Raw genomic sequence first — 19598 nt, 5'->3', positions numbered from 1 at the left:
TTCTTTTCTTTCTTTCCCTCTTTCTCTTTTTCGGCTGCACTGGATCTTAGGTGTGGCACACGGGAAAAGATCTGTGTGGCTTGTGGGATCTAGGTCCCTGAGCAGGGATCAAACCCAGGCCCCCTGCATTGGGAGCGGGGAGTCTTAGCCACTGGACCACCAGGAACGTCCCACAGGCCAGATTTATTTCTTCTAAGCAAGGGCCAATAACTATCCACTTCCTAGAATCTCCTAGTGTGGGCAAGCCTGAGCCTTTGCATCCATGACCGGGTTATAAACTACTCTCCTTTTATTTCTCCTCTATAGTAAAGTTAGAGGGTCGCACTGATAGTTATGAAATGTTGTGAACAGGTAGATTACATTGGACTTACAGTTTCCAGTCCTGTGTGCAAGGAGCTTGAAGTCATCACACTGTCCTTGTGAATAAAAAGCTGAGCCAAGGAAAAAATTAACAGCTTTTCCTGGATTCATCAGAGAAGTGAGGCTGCGATGCAAATCGCCGGCCTTCAAGCCCAGTCCCAGAGGAAGGGAAAGGATGCCAGGCTGTGCAAAGGCCCGTGGGGGCGAGCTGGGAGAATCCAGGGGCTGGGAAGTCAGTCAGAGTTCACCCTCCGATTTACTCCCTGCGGCTAAGAACCGAAAAAGGGCAGTGCGATTATTATCTGAGGAGGGGCATTCCACCCTGTGTCTGGGGGAACGTGCCCGCCTGCTTCAAGTCCCCTCAGCAGAGGATGGGAGGCACAGGGCCTGGTGTGAGCCCAGCGCTGGCCTTGGAGGGCACAGCCGTGCCTGTTCTGGGGGACCCACCATCCCGCTTGACAGGGATTGAGGGGTTTCCCTGGCAAAGATCATGCTATCGTTTTTACATGCTGAGTGCCAGGCCTGGCGAGAGGTATTAGGGCCTGGTGAAAGCACAGGGCCGCCAATGTTAGCAAAGTACCAGTAGGTGCCAGGCTCCACGCTGGGCTTTCTCTGAACCATTCACATCACCAGGACCCCCAGGCGATGGAAAAACCTGGCCGGTGTACAGACCGTCCCCACACCCTTCTCCGGGCCCAGGGCCAGGTGCTGGGAGCCCTGCTGTTGCTGTCGTCCTGCCCCAGAGCCCTGTGCAGCTCCTCTTCTGACCTTGGGCAAGGCCCCAAGTCTCTCTGAGCCTCAATGTCCTCATCTTTAGATGAAGATTATCCTGACCCCCTCTGGTAAGCATGCTGTGAGGACTCGGACTGTGAAGAACAGTGAGGGTTGACCGTGAGCTACAGCTGGTGGCTTCACCACCTGCAGCCCCTCTGAGACTCCAACCCACAAGGACCAGGAGGCTCCGAGGGACCACGAAGCCCATGCCCCTATTACACTGATGGGGAGACTGAGGCCAGGAGGAGCTAACGCACTTGTGCAATATCACCCAGCCACGACAGACTGAGGGCCTGAGCCTGATGGTCCCCAGGCCAGGCCAGTCTCTGCACACCTGTGGGTGAGGGGGAAGCTGGCCTGGAAAGAACCCAGGGAAGGGGAGGGGTGGTCCCCTGAGCCCCTGAAAGACTGAGCAAGTGGCCCCTGTGCCCGAGTCCGAACATGGCCTCATCTCAAACAGGCCTGAGTCTATGTGTCGTGTGACCTTGACCGCAGCTGTCTCCCCCTCCTCCCTGCATTTTCGCATCTGTAAAATGGGTCAAGTCGGGGGGTTCCGGGAAGTTCATGGAAGCGTTTAGCAAGAAGCCGCTGCCGTCACTGTCACCGTACTCCGCTCTCCTGCTTCCTGCTGCTCCTCCTCCCCAGCCCCTCCAAATTTTAACCTGGGTCAGATTTTAACCTGATGGAATCCAGTCTATGTCCCAAGATGTGCGGAGTCCGGGCTGGCAGGTGGGCAAGTCCAGGCTGGTGGCGCGGGGAGGAGCCAGGCGCGGGGAGGCTGGAGGAGCCCTGCTCTTCGCCTCCTCCCGGAGGGGTGGACACGGAGGCTGTGGTCACAGAGCAGTTGCCTCCCCAGAGTGAGCCCAAGCTGACTCTCCACTTGCTCTGTCTCCAGCTGACTCTCTGCTTGCTCTGTTGTCTCCAGCTCACCATGGCTAAACGGCTGCAGGCTCGAAGGCTGGACGGGATCGACTACAGCCCACGGTGAGCCAGGCAGGACTGGGTAGGATGGTGGTGGGGGTCCCCTGGCTCGAGGATAGCAGGGCTGGCGGTCCCCGGGTTGGCCGGGACTCAGTGGTACCTAAGACGGCTGCAATCTCGGACCGAGAGGTTTGCAGCCTCAGCCCTTGAGAGGTGAGGACCCCCAGCCACCGGCTCGGGTTTGGGTCTCAGCCTCACCCTGCTTGGCTGTGGCATTTGGGGCCGGTGACTCACCTGCCCTGAGCCTCCAGGTCCAGCTAGGAAATGGAGATGCTTCTATCTCCCCTGAAGGGCCTTGGGAGGATGAGATGAAATACAGTGTGAGCCATGGCTACTACCCAGGCACCGGGTTGAGGGCTTTCCGGGGGCAGGGGGGTGTCTTTCATTTCACACTTAGTAGAGAACAAGATAAGCTAAAGAATATAAGAAGGTAAGACATGGGCGGCTTCTCACCGACACTTGCAGAGCTCAGCATCTTTTCTTTATTGACTCATTCTACATGTGAAAGACGTACGTGCCCGCTGTCACTAGTGATGCGACGGATGCAATTGCAGGTGTGTAAGAAAGACTGAAGGACCTTCCTTCTTCCCCCTTCTCCAACCCCTGCTCCCAGCCCAGTCCCCCTTTGGCCAAGAGCACAGAGCCACCTCTGTACAGGTGGCTGTTGTTTTTATCCAAAAGAGGACCATCTTTTTCTTTCACACTCTCCTCCTGTACCGCATTTTGTGTTTTGCAAACATCTTCCACCTCCATCTTCTCCTCTGATGCTCCCTGGTGTTTGGGATAGGGAAGCCAGGCCCAAAGACCCTGTGGTATCCGGCTGCCCTCCAGGTTGAGCCCCCAGGGTCCTGCTTCCCAGGCTGCCCCGTCTGTCCTCTCTGTGAGGCAGGTGGACAGGCCTGTGGCCCATTTTGCAGATAAGGTAAAGTCCAGCGCAGAGGGAGGAAATGACTGGCTGGGAGAGGCAGCTAGAGTCTTTCCTGACTCACAGAGCCAGCAGACTCTTGAGCCTGTCATACCCATTCTACAGAAGGGAGGACTGAGGCCAGGAGAAGCCAAGTCTCAGGCAGAGTCAGGGCAGAGCTGGCCAGGAAGGACTGCACAGAGCAGGGAAGCGTGCTAGGAGAGATGAGGGCCATGAGAGGCCCCCGGTTCCTGCGGACCCTCGGGTGGTGGCCTGAGGATCTGGCTCCGTTGTCCCAGCCACCATGGAACACCCACCATCTGACTTTGCATCTCAGCTCTGCTTTAGCCACCAGTGTGGCTCTGGGCAGGTCATGGGCCTCTCTGAGCCTCAGCAACTTCGTGTCTTCAGAGATCTTGTGAAGCTCTGGAGAGAAGAATGACCGATTGTAGACATATTTATTGTTAGGCAAATTCATTGCCACCACCCCTGACTCTTCTGCCCCTTGCCAACCTGGAGCCATGGTGCCAGCCTTTTTATCCAGCTTCTCAGCCTCTCTGCCAGCTTCCCTAAAGAGGTGGCCAGCAGGCAGGCCCAGAAGAAAGGTGGTAGGGGGCCAGAGGCGGCAGATGGCAGGGCTGGTGGGACTACAGTCTGTTCAGAGTAACTCTCCAGGGCCTGACTGTTGCTCCAGACAGAGGTGGACTCAAAAGCCAACTGGGAAAAGCTAATTGGGAGCCATTGGGCAAGTCCCCTGAATCCCACCTTCTCCATCCCCATTGCGACCGAGGAGTAGAGCTTGCTTCATAGACTAACAGAGGCGATATAAGCAAATGTTTCAAAGTGTGGCGTTGACAGATGCATGAATGGGTCATGAAATCCATTTAGGGGTGCTCAGCAAGTATTTATAAAGACCAGAGTAGGACAGAATGGGAAAGACTGCCGTGGATCCCACTGGAAGGAGAACGTGGAGTCCCTGTTTGTCTCTCCAGAGTCTGGGATGTAAAAGTGGTTTCTTACTGTGGATCGTGATGGAAAGTTGCAGAGCCCCTGGGCTGAGACATGTGACCAGGATACAACCAGTTATGACCGTAAACAGATCAGGATGGGTGCTAACTATCCAGTTTTTCTAGAGCAAGCCCAACTGCCTTGCTCACCCTGCCCTGGAATGGAGCAGAAATCCAGGTTGGGGTGGAGGGTTCTGCTACCCACTCTGTGTTTGTTGCCCAGGGTGGAATTTGTCCAACTGGCCAGCGAGGAGGCTGATGTTGTAAATTTGGGCCAAGGCTTCCCAGACTTCTCACCCCCAGAGTTCGCCGTGGAAGCCTTTCAGCACGCCGTCAGCGGAGACTTCATGCTTAACCAGTACACGAAAGCATTTGTGAGTCTCCCAGCCCCTCTGGGGGCCTCAAGACATGGGTCTCTGCAGAGGTCCCAGGGGAGGAAGGGGCAGCTGTTTCTGGAGAGCAGGCCAATCTAGATGTTAGGGTTCACGGGGCAGAGCCCTTGAAATTCAGTCCGGCCACGGTTCAGTGTTCACTGACTGTCTCCTTTGTTACAGGCCCTGGGACAGTTCATGGCCTGGGGGAAAGACAGATTTAAAAAAAAACAAAACATGAGCTGGGAGATCAAGGTCTAGTGGGAAAAGCAGACCAAACAACAGAAGCAGAAAGCAAAGGTAGTTGATATGCTGCGATGGAGGAGCTTAGGGTCCTTGGGAACGCGAAGAAGGCAAGGAAACCTGAGAGATCAGGGAAGGCTTCCTGAAGGAGGTGACACACAAAGCTGATGAAAGATGGTTGATTTTTTTTTTTTTTTTTGACTCTAAATCCAAAGTTTGTCTGTGAAGGACCACAGAGTAAATATTTGCCAGCCCTGGAGCAGGTTCTTAAACGTTGGTGTGCGTCTCACAGCCTGGGGGGAGTGTCTTCCAATCCCACCGCCCAGAGTCTAGCACTGCCAACGGTGTGCTGTGTTGCTGAGTGTTCAGACTTTTGAACTTTTAACTTTAAAAATGTTTATATAAACACACACGTGCATCCACATGTGAGATTTGTGTGGCTTTCTGTTTTGTTTTTTTATTGAAATATAAAGCTGACTCTGCATCATGTGGCCAAAGTATTGGAGCCTCAGCTTGATTTACAACATTGTCTTAATTTCTGGCGCTCAGCAAAGTGATTCAGTTATAATATACATATATCCCCGTTTTAAAATTTTCTTTTCCATTATAGTTTATCATAGCATATTGAATATAGTTCTCTGTGCTATACAGTAGAACCTTGTTTTTTGGGTTTTCTGGCTGTGCTGCTCAGTAGGTGGGATCTTAGTTCACCTACAGTGAAAGCACAGTGTCCTAACCACTGGATCTTAAGGGAAGGCCAACGTTGTTTCTAGTATGAATCCATTTGTGTTAAAAAATCACAAATCTTTTTCTAGAAACATACAACCCACGAAAATTGAATCAAGAACAAACAGATAATTTGAACAGATCTATCACTACAAGTGAAATAGAGTCTGTAATTTAAAAACTCCCTACAAACGAAAGTCTGAGACCAGATGGCTTCACAGACTGATTCTGCCAAATATACAAAGAAGAACTTACATCGATCGTTCCCAAACTCTTCCAAAAAATTGAAGAGGAAACACTCCCAAAGACTTTCTATGAAGCCATCATCATCCATCAGGATGACCAAAACTAGACAGCACCGAATCAGAAAATTACAGGGAAATATTTTGATGAATACAGATGCAACAATTTTCAACAAAATATTAGCATACCAAATCCAACAACATGTAAAAAAGATTATACGCCACATCCCAAGTTCACAAGGATCAGCATAGGCAAATCAGTGTGATTCACCACATAAACAAAAGAAAAAAACAAAAACCACATGGCTATCCCAATAGATGTAAAAAAGCATTTGATGAAATTCAACATCCATTCATGATAAAAACGCTTACCCAAGTGGTAATAGAGGAAACATATCCCAACATAACAAAATCTATCTACGACAAACCCACAGCCAATTTAATACTCAGCGCTGAAAAGCTGAAAGCCTTCCCACTAAAATCTGAAACAAGACAAGGATGCCCACTCACACCTCTTCTACTCAAGATAGTACTAGAAGTCCTAGCCACAGCAATCAGATAAGAAAAAGAAACACAAGGTATCCAAATTGGAAGGAAAGAGACAAAACTGTCTCTCTATGCAGAGGATATGATACTATATATAGAAAACCCTAAAGACTCCACAGAAAGCTACTAGAACTGATAAGCAAATTCAACATTATATAAACAATGTTATGGAACTTGTTTATTTCACTACATACATGATAGGGGCAACTTTCCATGTCAAAATAGCCTCATTCTTTTTGATGACTGCATAGTATTCCACTGACTAGAGGTGCCATAATTTATTTACCCAGCCCTGCACTGATGGTCTGGTTTGGCTATCTCACTATCAAGCAATGCCACATTGAATATTTTGTGTGTACACACAGGTGAGCATTTATCTCAAATCACAAGAAGTAAAACCAGATAATCAAAGGGTGTAAGCATTTTAGCCTATGATGCTGCTGCTAAGTCACTTCAGTCATGTCCGACTCTGTGCGACCCCATAGACGGCAGCCCACCAGGCTCTGCCGTCCCTGGGATTCTCCAGGCAAGAACACTGGAGTGGGTTGCCATTGCCTTCTCCATTGTGTGAAAGTGAAAAGTGAAAGTGAAGTCGCTCAGTCTCGTCCGACTCGTAGCGACCCCATGGACTGCAGCCCACCAGGCTCCTCCATCCATGGGATTTTCCAGGCAAGAGTACTGGAGTGGGGTGCCATCGATGGACATCATCAAATTGCCCTCCAGTAAGACTTACATTCCCATCAATAGTCTGGTCTCAGAGCTGGCAGGAAAGTTCATTCTTTTCCTACCATTATTGAACATCAGCAATTTTTCTTTCATGACTGCCCTTATTATTTCATTGGGCTATGTGTATTTGTTTTATTGCTTCACAAGAGCTCTTTCTGTTGCAATGTTTCTCTCTTAGTTTTCTAACTTTGCTCATGGAATATTTTGATGTATAGAAATTTTTCATTTTCATGTGGTCAAATCTGGTTTGGTAAATCATTTAATTAAGTTCCAGACCTTAGGTTTTAGTCCCTTGGCTTACCCTGGAATGTGTTATAAGTGTCCTCCGCAAACAAGCATATAGATCCAATATTCCTCTCAAAGTGAGGGGTTTCCAAAGCTGCAGCATAAACTCCCAGTCCTGCACTTCAACTGCCATGACCTTGGGCAAGTCATTTCCTTTCCTGGGTCTCTTTTTCCACCTGTTAAATTATGGGAATCAAGTAATGTCTCTCTTGTAAGGCTGCCAAGAGGCTCAGATGGCACAAAAGTCCTTCTTAAAGAAAGTGAAAGTGGCCCAGTCGTATCTGATTCTTTGTGACCCCACAGACTGTACAGTGATGCGGTTCTCCAGGCCAGAATACTGGAGTGGGTAGCCTTTCCCTTCTCCAGGGGATCTTCCCAACCCAGGAATGGAAGCCAGGTCTCCCGCATTGCAGGCGGATTCTTTACCAGCTGAGCCTCAAGGGAAGTCCCGTAAACTCTCTTAAACTTAAAGAGAGGTGTTTAAAGCGTGGAGTTGTTGCTATTTAGAGGGTTCCATTGGACTGTCATTCGTGAAGGCATACACTCTGTCTGGTTCCCCATGAATCCCAGCCCTGGGTGGTGTGCCCGGCACAGAGCAGGCTTCATGGCAACGGGTGGTGGCAGAGATGAAAGGACCCACCCCACAGAAGGTGACTTGACCCCCAGGTTTGCTGCTGAAAGATGCTAGAATTGCAGAGAGTGTCTGAACGGGAGGGTGGGCCCAGGCCGAGCCAGGCGCCTGACCCGTGCTGTCCTGGCAGGGTTACCCACCCCTGACGAAGATTCTGGCCAATTTCTTTGGGAAGTTGCTGGGACAGGAGATAGACCCACTCAAGAACGTGCTGGTAACCGTGGGTGCCCACGGGGCCCTGTTCACAGCCTTCCAGGCCCTGGTGGATGAAGGAGATGAGGTGAATGGGCAAAGCCTGGGCTGGGTCGGGGTGAAGGGTCCGGGTGGTGCCAGCCCCAGCTCATCTGACTTTTGTACTAGGTTATCATCATCGAGCCCTTTTTTGACTGTTATGAGCCCATGACATTGATGGCAGGGGGTCGCCCTGTGTTTGTGTCCCTGAAGCCGGTGAGGATGCTGGTTGGGGTGTGGGTGGGCAGAGGGGTCCAAGGAGTGTGCTGGGTTGAACCCGGGGAGGTGGAAAGAAGGAAGGAAGTGGAGGAGGCCAGTTTCTCCGGGGTGGGGGGAGGGGTGGCCAGAGCCCCAGAGGAGAGCCGGTGGAGACAGATGCCTGGGGGGAGGAGCCGAATTCCTAAAGATGAAAGTCAGGGAGTAAGTATTGCCACCCCCGCCCCCTCCTCTTGCAGAGCCCCACCCAGAAGGGAGAACCGGATTCCAGCAGCAACTGGCAGCTGGATCCCACGGAGCTGGCCAGCAAATTCACATCTCGCACTAAAGCCTTCATCCTCAACACACCCAACAACCCCCTGGGAAAGGTACCTGAGAGACCTCCTCCCCCGGCACCCCTCCAGATTGGCTTGCGTGCCTGTTCTGTTACTCGTGTGCTGCCATGGGGCCTCAGTTTTCTTATCCGTCAAGTGGGAGAGCTAACTGTGGAGAGCTCTGAGGATCGAGGCTCCTGGGGTCCCAGGGCCTGGGGCAGGGATCCCCAGGGCAGGTGTCAGCAGTAGGGGGCTGGGCTGGAAGCCTCTATTACTTCCCCACAGACCTGGACCCGTGACTTCACCGCTCCACTTTTCTCATCTGTAAAATGGGAACACGACAGAACCGATGTCAAGGAAGACCCAGTGTTCCACCTGTGTTTCTCCTTTACTGTCACACCATTATCACACTCACAAAGCTTCTGACACCAGATATGTGGGGTTCTTTTTTTCCCCACACTAAGCAGTTCTGTGAGACCAGCTGGGTGTCCCACAAAATCCAATTCAATTTAATTCAGTCCTGACACTGTCTGGACACCTGGAGATGGTGTCAGCTCCCACCGGTGAAGGGTTCAGTCTGACAAGGCTGCCCCCCGACCCCACTTCAGACGCCAATCACAAGTCAGTTTGTGCTTCCAACCTGTGGCTGTAAATCTGAGACGCCCACCTCCCCCCCTTCAGGTTCAATTCATCTGAGTGGCTCACAGGACTCAGGGACACACCTACTAACAGTTATCAGTTTATTAAAGGTGATGATAAAGGATACAGATAAACAACCCGATGAAGAGACAAGTATGGCAAGGTCTGGGAGGTGCCTGAGAACAGGTGCTTGCTTCTGTCCCTGTGGAGTTGGGGGTGTGTCAGCATGAGCTCACCCACCTCTGCAAGCTCCCCAAACCCCATCCTATCGGGATTTTGATGGAGGCATCAATTATCAACTCCATTTCCAACCCCTCTCCCTTCTCTGAGGAAGTGGCAGGAAGTGGGATGTGGGAGGGGGCTGAAAATTTCAGGCTCCTAATCATGGCTTGCGTGGTCTTTCTGGTGACCAGCCTCCATCCAGGAGCCCACTCAGAGTCACCTCACTAGAACAAAAATGCTCCTAGCGCTCTTATCTCTTAGGAGTGTACAGGGGGTACCATTGCCTGTGTCAAGATCAGGATCAAAGACCAAGCATTAGAGCAAAAGATGCTTCTAGTACTCTTGTGCATGCGTGCTCAGTCGCTTCAGTCGTGTCCAGCTCTTTGCGACCCCATGGACTGTAGACGACCAAACTCCTCTGTCCATGGGATTCTCCAGACAAGGATACTGGAGTGGGTTGCCATGCCCTCCTCCAGGGGATCTTCCTGACCCAGGGATCGAACCCGCATCTCTTATGTCTCCTGCATTGGCAGGCGGGTTCTTTACCACTAGCACCACCGGGGAAACCCTCCAGGGCTTTTACCCCTTAGTAGTTACACGGGTTTTAGGAGTTCTGTGCCAGAAACCGGGGCAGAGACCAACAGAGATATTTTCTGTTATCTCACAACTGACCTCACAGGGTCACTGTTGCAGGGATAGGAGAGGGCAGAGAAGCCCTTGGCCCCGGCTCTGGCCGGGCGCTCACATCGCTCTGAGCTGGCCTCTCTGGTGGGGGACGGTCCCTGCAGGTGTTCTCCAAGGAAGAGCTGGAGCTGGTGGCCAGCCTGTGCCAGCAGCATGACGTGGTGTGCATCTCGGACGAGGTGTACCAGTGGATGGTCTTCGATGGGTTCCAGCACATCAGCATCGGTGAGCCAAGCCGGCCAGGGCGCCCCCGTAACCCCGGACCTTTGCGGCAGGGCCTTGAGCCCAGTCTGGTGGCAGCGCAGGTCTGGTGATTAGGACCGAGGGGTCTGGACCCACACAGGTCAGGTGACCTGGGGCTGTGACTTCACTTCTCTCGGGACAGGGGAACATAGTGGCACCTACCTCCCGAGGTTGTCATGAGGAGGGGCTCAAATATGTCTTGGAAATAGCTTTACACGGAGTGGAGTCCGTGGCGCTGAGAGCCTGGGTGCCTGCTGGGACCCAGCCCCCACTCCGTGCCCCCACCCCCGTCTCAGCAGCCGCTCTCTTTGATCTTGGGCAGCCAGCCTCCCTGGCATGTGGGAACGCACCCTGACTGTCGGCAGCGCTGGCAAGACCTTCAGTGTCACAGGCTGGAAGGTGAGGCAACGAGAGTATGGGGGGCCCCTCCCTCTACAATCGTTGGTGGGAGAGGCTGGCCTGGGAATCCGGAAAGGGTTTGGCTGGGCCCCGAAGGGCCTCACCCTCTCCCTGTGTTCTTGGTCCAGGTGGGCTGGGTCCTGGGCCCGGACAGCCTCATGAAGCACCTGCGTACTGTGCACCAGAACTCCATCTATCACTGTGCCACACAGGGCCAGGTGAGGGGGCGTGGCCACGTGAGGGGCGGGGCAAGAGAGGGGTTTGGGTCAGCTCCAGGGTCGGGTCATACCTGACCCGTTCGCCGCCCCCCCTCCACCCGCCCCCACGCCCTCCCCAGGCCGCAGTGGCTCAGAGCTTCGAGCGGGAGCAGCTGCACTTCGGCCGACCCAGCAGCTACTTTGTGCAGCTCCCACAGTACATCCAGCGCTGCCGCGACCACATGATACAGAGCCTACAGTCCATGGGCTTCCGGCCTGTGATCCCCCAGGGCAACTACTTCCTCATCACAGACATCTCAGACTTCAGTAAGTGGGCCCGGCCGCGCGGGGCTGAAGCTGGGGCCCTGGAGGCTGCCCAGGACTCAGCACGTCTTCTGTCCCCCAGAAAACAAGATGCCTGACTTGCCCGGAGCGGCAGATGAGCCGTACGACAGACGCTTCGTCAAGTGGATGATCAAGAATAAGGTGGGCTGGGCCTCTGCCGGGCCGCTGTGTGTGTTTGACAGGCTGTGCACTGCTAAGGGTGCCTGACCCTCGAGCTGATGGGCCAAAATCCAGGCCGGCCTCTCAGGGCAGTATTCATTTCAAGGAAAGGAGAGCCTGTTTTTAATGTGCTCCAATAGGCCTTGTGGGCTGGCAGGAATTCCTGCCCTCTCAGGGCCTCAGTCTTCCCATCTGTACAGTGAGTTGGCCCATTAACTCTGAGGTCCATCCAGCTCAGTGCTACGATTCTAAGACATTTCTCCTATGGCTCTGCCCTGACCTGCCAGGTGATCTTCCTTGCTCTGAGCTCCCTCTCTCCTCTGTACATAAGGAGGGACTTGGCATGGTGCTTTGGGATGTTTTACCTCTGACCTTGACACAGCACTGGGAGGTGCTGCATTGAAGCTTATTCTCTTTCTCCTTCCTTATCGTGGAACCCCTCTGACCCCCTGAGGCCCCCCAGAGGCCTGCCAGGCTGTGGGATGGTTGAGACATGGGCTTCCTCCTCCCCAGGGCTTGGTGGCCGTTCCAGTGTCCATCTTCTTCAGCCTGCCACACCAGAAGTTCTTTGACCACTATATCCGCTTCTGTTTTGTGAAGGTAAAGGACAGCCCTGGGGAGGGCAGAGCTCCCCAAGCCTCCTCAGACCTCCTGGGGAGAGGGGTAGGACTGATCTGTGTTGGTGCAGGATGAATCCACGCTCCGGGCCATGGACCAGAAGCTGCAGAAGTGGAAGGCTGAGCTCACGCCCTGAGGTCGTGACATCAGCGCTGGGCCCTGCCTGGTGCCTGCACACTCTGTGAGGCTCTGTCTTTGTCCAGCTCTCAGCCATCCCCAGGTGGCAGGTAGATGGTACTGGAGGAGCCCGTCTCTGTAACACAGAATGATCCCAGGAAGAGTCCTGCTTTTGGTCTTTGGGGAGTCGGGAGCACTTCTTCATGGTGCATGGCTCTGTTCCTGTCGCAGAGGTGAGGGAGGCCTGGCCGGGGCCTCTCCCTGGTGCTCCCTGTGGTGGGCTAAATGGTCTTGGGTCCCCTCGCCCCTCCCCAGGCTCAGCTGGGACTCCGAGGGCAGACTTCAATAATGTACTGGCCTTGGTCCCAGTCCTGGCCCCAGCCAGGCTTCAGACATCCTTCTTTCCTTATCTACATTTGTTCTTGGGAAGTTGTATTTAGGCTTGAGTCCTCAAGCCAGTACTTTTTGCCCACAATAAAGTTTTAAGCTATTCAGACCCTTATTGGCTGCTTCTCTCTGCTTCACACCCTGGTGCTGATTGCTGGCAGGGACTCAGTCAGAACAGAAGGCACCTTCCACCTCCCTGAACCTCAGCTCCCAGACTCTCTTTCTACAAACGTTTTGGAACCCAAAGAAGGGCAGGGACTTGGGACTTCTCTGAGGTCACCTAGTTAGTTCATGATAAAATCAGGCCTTGGGGCTCAGATGGTGTGTGTAACTATTGTTGGGTGTGTGTGTGTGTGTGTTGGGGGCCTTAGTTGAGGGTCTAACAGGAAAGATACAGACAATCAAGTCCCACAAGTATCAGAGTCCAGGCCAGGAGGGCCAGGGATTACATAATTAGAACAAAGGGGAGGGATTTCCCCGATGGTCCAGTGGTTCAGAATCTGCCTGCCAGTGCAGGGCACATGGGTTCAATCCCTGGTCTGGGAAGATCCCACATGCCACAGGGCAACTAAGCCCGCGTGCCACGAGCCCACATGCTGCAGCTACTGAAGATCTCGTGCTCTCTAGCTTGTGCTCTGCAACAAGAGAAACCACGTAAAGAGAAGCCTGCAGGCCGCAGGGAAGAGTAGCCCCCTCTCACCGCAACGAGAGAAAGCCCGCAGGTAGCAGTGAAGACCTAGCGCAGCCAAAAGTAATTCATTACAAAACGAAAGAATAGAAGGGCAAAGGAGTGTTTCCCCAAACACTTACTGTGCACCTCTGCTTGCCAGACACCTGGACGCCCATCATCTCATTAAACAGCCTCTGAGACAGGAGTTACCGTCCCATGTTACAAGTGAGGAAACCAACTGGGAGGTCGGGTGACTTGTGTGAGGCCCTCCTGCGGGCAAAAGGTAAAGGGAGGGATTTGATCCCCGGAGTGCGCCTCCCACTGGAAAGCAAGGCAACTTCTGAAGTCCTTTTTGGAAGGTGGTGCTGTGGCACCCCACTCCAGTACTCTTGCCTGGAAAATCCCATGGACAGAGGAGCCTGGTAGACTACAGGCCATGGGGTCGCAAAGAGTCAGACACAACTCAGCAACTAAATAAGACAACACACCAACAGGCAGATTGTGATTTGGGGAAATAGATCTGGATGGAAATGTGGCATAAAAATGGAGAGTGAAGTGACCTAGCAATATGGAATATACAGTTTTGTAAGAAATTAAAATTTGTGTATAGAATAGCAGTTGCAAATATTCAAACAATAAAGTCTGGCTAAAGGAGCTTAAAAAAAAGTATAATCAGCCATTACAATGATGAGGTTCTAGAAGTTATGATATGACACTTACCCTCCAGAGAACTGAAATCCACCTAAGTAGGAGGTTAGGGCTCAGCTTTTTGGGTCCCTCCCATTTCCCAAGCCTCAGTTTCTCCATCAGGACAAGATGTCTGGGCCCAGTGGCCCCTAAGGGCCCTTCCGCCCTTCTCTGCCCTGCCCAGGACCCGGCTCGCTCACCCCGATCCTCGCTCTGGGCAGCTGCCTCTTCCTCCTGTTGGCGCTTTGCCTGTTCCTCCTGCGCTCGCTGCCGCTCCAGTTTCTTTGTCATCTTGAGATCCTTCCACTTCTTCTTCTCCTCTTTTTCTGGATAAGAGGACAATTGGTGGAGGGAAGAGTGACTTGGAGGTGGGAAAGACTTGGAACAGCCCAGGAGGTGGTGTCCTCTCAGTAGGTCAGCCTGGGGACCCCAATGCTGCCTAGAGAGCAGCCAGAGAAGCCTTCCAGGGCTTCTGGCCTCCTCGTCCCCATTTTGGGTACTAGTAAGACCTAGAGGGGACAAACCTGGTGGCTTTTCCCCAAGATTCAGCTGTGCACTGATGGGCGGTGGGGAGGTAAGCACAGACACTTAGCTCTCCATTGGGCCCATCCCCGCCAGGGCCCACCTCCACCCCCTAGTCCCTGACTTACTCTGTTGCTTCCACTTCCGCCACTCTACTCTTTGGCCATGTTCACCCTGGGGAAGGAGTTGGGGGAGATACAGGAGTGAGGCTGAATGGTCACACCTGAGCTGGGGCGGGGGAGGTGTTCCCACTTGCTGCTCCCCAGCTGTCTCCTCTGTTTAAATGAGCTCTTGTTGGTTAGTGCTCAGTCGTGTCCAACTGTTTTGCGGCCCCATGGACTGTAGCCCACCAGGCTCCTCTGTTTGTGGGATTCTCCAGGCAAGAATACCTGAGTGGGTTGCCATTTCCTTCTCCAGGGGATCCTGCATTGGCAGGCAGATTCCTTACTGTCTGAGCCACTAGGGAAGCCCCTTTAAATGAGGGTAGTGAGGAAACGAGGGGCACCCCCCCCACACACACACACACACACAATACTGGCTAAGAGAGAGCGTCAGGAGGGCAGGGACATGTACCCCCAGTGCCTGAGACCATAGCTGGAACATAGTAAGCATTCAGTAAATTGTTAAATGAGTTCCTACTGGAGAGAAGAGGAAATAGGTTCAGGGGGACAGGACTTGCCCACTGCCGCCCTGGTTATCAGAAGAGATACGCCATGAAAGGGCTCGGGAAGGAGCCGGGTCCCGCCTTCCGAATCCGAACCCCGGGCAGAGTTGCCACTAAGGACTCCGGCAAGGTTGCCATTGGCCATAAGGCAACGGCAACCCAATCCAGGACTCTTGCCTGGAAAATCTCATGGGCGGAGGAGCCTGGTGGTCTACATTCCATGGGGTCGCGAAGAGTCAGACACGACTGAGCGACTTCACTTTGACTTTTCACTTTCATGCATTGGAGAAGGAAATGGCAACCCACTCCAGTGTTCTTGCCTGGAGAATCCCAGGGACGGGGAGCCTGGTGGGCTGCCGTCTCTGGGGACGCAGAGTCGGACATGACTGAAGCGACTTAGCAGCAGCTGGGGACTTGTCTTGAAGTTGCATTTGTGTAACAAGCTCATGGGTTTTGCTCATATCATAGATTTAATTGGGGGAGGTGATGGGAACATTCAGCATAATAAAATGTATCGGGTCTTTGTCTGTGGTTCCTGGCACAGAGCTCCTAAAACCCTTCAATTTCCTGGGTGACAGTAGTGTCTTTTGTTATTCCAAATCAACCCCTTCAACCGTGTGTTTTTTAATATAATTTTATTTACTTATTTCTTTATTTTTGGCTGTGCTGGTTCTTCCTGCTGCCCAGGCTTTTCTCTAGTTGCGGGGAGCAAGGGCTACACTCCAGTTTCGGTGCTTGGACTAATCATCGCAGTGACTTCTCTTGCTGCAGAGGCTCTAGGGATGCAGGCTGCAGTAGTGTGGCTCCCAGGCTTAGTTGTTCCTCGGCATGAGGGATCTTCCTAGATCAGGAATCGAACCCGTGTCTCCTGCATCGGCCAATGGATTCTTTACCACTGAGCCACCAGGGACGCCCTCAACCATGTATTCAAAAGGTCAGAATTTTCAGCCCCAACCCCAGACCCCAGGGAGGGTAAAGGACTGGCCATTGAATTCAGTTACATGACTAATGATTTAATCAGTTGTGCATATGTAATAAAATCCCACATAAAAACCCTGAAGTGGGACTTCCCTGGTGGTCCAGTGGCTAAGACTCCATGCTCCCAGTGGAGGGCTCAGGTTCAGCCCCTCATCAAGGAACTAGACGCCACATGCTGCAACTAAGAGCCTGAAGGCCTCAACTAAAGACCCTGCATGCGGCAACTAAGACCCGGCACAGCCAAATAATTTTTTTTTTTAATTTGTAAAAATTAAAGAAAAGGGCTTCCCTGGCGGCTCAGTGGTGAAGAATCCATCTGCCAGTGCAGGAGACCCAGTTTTGATCCCTACTCTGGGAATATACCACGTACCACAGAGCAGCTAAGCTCCCATACCACAACTACTGAGCCTGTGCTCTAGAGCCTGGGAGCTGCAACTCCTGAAGCCCTTGCACCCCAGAGCATATGCTCGGCAAAAAGAAAAGCCACCACAATGAGAAACCCGTGTACCACAATTACAGAGTAGCCTCCACTCGCCACTGCCAGAGAAAGCCTGCGCACCAACAAACAGCCAGCACAACCAAAAATAAACACATAAAAAAATTTCTTTAAAGATAAGAAAAAAACCCTGAATCAATGAGGCTCAAGGAGTTTCTGGGCTGGTGAAAACCTCAATGAGCTGGTAGGGTAGCCCATCCAGAGAGGGTATGGAAATTCCATGCCCACTTTTCCACCTTAGTCTATGTACCTCTTACATTGGGCTGTTCCTGAGTTGTATCTTCAAAAATAAAACTGTAAGTATAGCGCTTTCCTGAGGGCTGTGAATCATTTCAGCAAATTATTGAATCTGAATGGGGTCAAAACCACCACTCCCATGAGGTGGTCATGGGAATGCTGGAATTTGCAGTCAGCTAGGCAGAAGTTGTGGGTGAGTGGGCACCCCACTTGCCACTGGCATCTGAAGTGGGAGGCAATCTTATGGGCTCCCTTAACTTACGAGATCTGTGCCAACTTGTCAGAATTGAATCGAAGCTTAGGACACCCACTTGGTGTCAGAGAATTGCTCTTTGGAACACATTGGTGTTGTGACATAGGACACTCCACTCTGTCCCTTTCCAAACAATGATTTTGCACTACTATCACTGTTCCAAAGTCAAGATTGTGAAACGATACAATTCACAGGCGCAGGCTTGGAGCCCCTTTGCCGTAGTACACATAGACTGGTGATAAGAAGGTCCTCCAGAGCCAGAGGAGAAATTATGCTAATAGTTTTCAGTACTAAGGTGTTTTTTTTTTTTCCATAAACTTCTCTCTCTAGTCATGATCCAGCTAATCATCATTATAGATGAATAAAGATGCCCATTTAAAAGAAAGAAAGGAAGCCAGACAGGCAGGAAGAAAGAAAGACAGAAAAAAAGGATTTCTTGGATGGAACTGAGGCAGAAGGCAGATGGGTCCCAGCCTAGGTATTTGCAATAAGGCTCCTGTTTACATTTCTTGGGGCAGGAAAAAAGTGGACTTCAAGCTGGACATATACACGTATACCCCTTGTTTGCATTTTCAGAAACAGGAGACAGATGGGCTCCAGGTTAGATGTTTACAACCAGTCTCCTGCTTGCTCTCCAAAATGGGAGTAACAACTGAAACAGGATATATAGCCAGGCTTTCTCTCCTGAGGATACCTTAAGATAACAGTCATGGCAGGAACAGAGAGCAACTAAACCTTCTTTGAGTAACGAATCAAGAGGCCAGGTATTTCCCATCCTTGGGGCAAGGGAGAGACTGCACACGGGCAGAAAGGCTCCCAGGGGGTCAAAAGTCAGGGGATGCCAGGCCATAATAAGTAATGCTTCTTTACTCCCAAAAGCCTCTGCATTGAAATCCATCTTGGGAAAAAAGTCGTGCACACATGTTGCCTAGGGCAGGTCAGGTGTGGAAAAATAAATCAGATTGCTGGCCAAAGGTAAACAAAGACCCAGAAGAGCTGTCCTATATAAGTTTTTTAACCACCTTTTTTCTGGTTCCTCCTCATTAGGGGAGATTCCCACACGCTTTCTCTCCAGGTGCCCCTGTCTTGCTTCTTTCTTAACTAAGCAAACGGTTTCTCTGTGTGTTCTCCCGCTTGTTGTGCTGTGTCTCTAATAATAAACTTTGTACCCATTTTTACAGTTTTTGCCTCCAGTGAAATATTTCAGCAATCAGACGTCCAGCTGTTTATCCAAATGAGCTGAAAAGGCAGGTCCACACAAAAACCTGCACATGAATGTTTATAGCAGTTTTATTTATAATTGCCAAATACTGGAAACAACCAAATGTCCTTTGAAAGGTGAATGGATAGACATGCTGGCATATCCATACAATGACTAGTATCCAGCACTAAAAAGAAATGAGATATCAGGCCAATGAATAGTATCCAGCAGTAAAAAAAAATGAGATATCGAGCCACTAGAAGCTAGGGAGGAACTTTAAATATGTATTACTTAATAAAAGAAGGGAGTCTGAAAAGGCTGCATATTGTTTGATTCCAACTATATGACATTCTGGAAAAGGTTAAACTATAAGAACAGTTAGAAAAAAAGATCAGTGGTTATCAGGGGCTTGAGGAGTGGGGAAAATAGGTGGAGCACAGATTTTTAGGGCAGTGAATCAATTTTGTATGATACTGTAATGACGGGGGCTTCCTTGGTGGCTCAGACACTAAAGAATCTGCCTGCAATGCAGGAGACCCAGGTTTGATCCCTGGGTCAAGAAGATGCCCTGGAGAAGGAAACAGCAACCCACTCCAGTATTCTTGCCTGGAGAATTCCATGGCAGTGATAGATATATGCCATTAGGTATTTTACCAAAACCCACAGTATGTACAACACAAAGAGAGAACCCTATCCTATACTATGAACAAAGCATCAATATTGGTTCATGGACTGTAACAAATGTACACCTTAAGGCAACATGTTAATTACAAAAACTGAGGGGAAAGTCTGTGGGAACTATCTGTTCAATTTTTGGTAAACCCAAGTCTTCTCTTTGGCCACCTGATGCAAAGAACTGAGTCATTTGAAAAGACCCTGATGCTGGGAAAGATTGAAGGCGGGAGGAGAAAGCGACGACAGAGGATGAGATGGCTGGATGGCATCACCGACTCGATGGACCTGAGTTTGAGTAAACTCCGGGAGTTGGTGATGGACAGGGAGGCCTGGCGTGCTGCATGCAGTCCATGGGGTTGCAAAGAGTCGGATACGACTGAGCGACTGAACTGAACTGTTCTCTAATAAAGTGTAATAATTAAAGGAGAGAGTAAATGAGCGAATCTATAACTGGATTTAATTATTGCCAGCTCTGAATCACACTCCAGCTTCGGGCCCCAAGACTCCATGTACAAAACCAAGCTGATGTTTGACTTCCGTGCTCGACCCGAGCCGGAGGGCAGAGCTCTGGTAGTCCAAAGTTTCTGCGCACTGGGACACTCAGGCCTGAGATGAGCTAAACATCACCGCCCCCCCCCCCCCCCCCCG

At 51.3% G+C, this 19598-nt stretch overlaps 1 protein-coding gene across 6 annotated transcripts in view; it reads left to right on the top strand.

The window, feature by feature from the left end:
- Positions 1–12682, top strand: part of LOC133257610 (kynurenine--oxoglutarate transaminase 1) — a 68688-nt gene extending 56006 nt beyond the window's left edge. For 4 of the 6 annotated variants that reach the window (XR_009739617.1, XR_009739619.1, XR_009739621.1 and 1 more), the window contains 11 exons: positions 2060–2118; positions 4250–4400; positions 7927–8076; positions 8157–8243; positions 8483–8611; positions 10207–10327; positions 10668–10744; positions 10873–10962; positions 11082–11427; positions 11959–12045; positions 12134–12682. The gene's annotated coding sequence lies outside the window, so the exon portion shown is untranslated. The remainder of the gene's footprint in view (positions 1–2059; positions 2119–4249; positions 4401–7926; positions 8077–8156; positions 8244–8482; positions 8612–10206; positions 10328–10667; positions 10745–10872; positions 10963–11081; positions 11428–11958; positions 12046–12133) is intronic. The other 2 variants (XR_009739616.1, XR_009739618.1) reach the window with 2 other exon arrangements.
- Positions 12683–19598: the final 6916 nt, after the last annotated feature.

This window comes from Bos javanicus, chromosome 11, assembly GCF_032452875.1.
Source record: "Bos javanicus breed banteng chromosome 11, ARS-OSU_banteng_1.0, whole genome shotgun sequence".
Classification (NCBI taxonomy): domain Eukaryota; kingdom Metazoa; phylum Chordata; class Mammalia; order Artiodactyla; family Bovidae; genus Bos; species Bos javanicus.
Note: the sequence above shows the minus strand (reverse complement) of the source record. Positions and strands in the feature narration are given on the sequence as shown.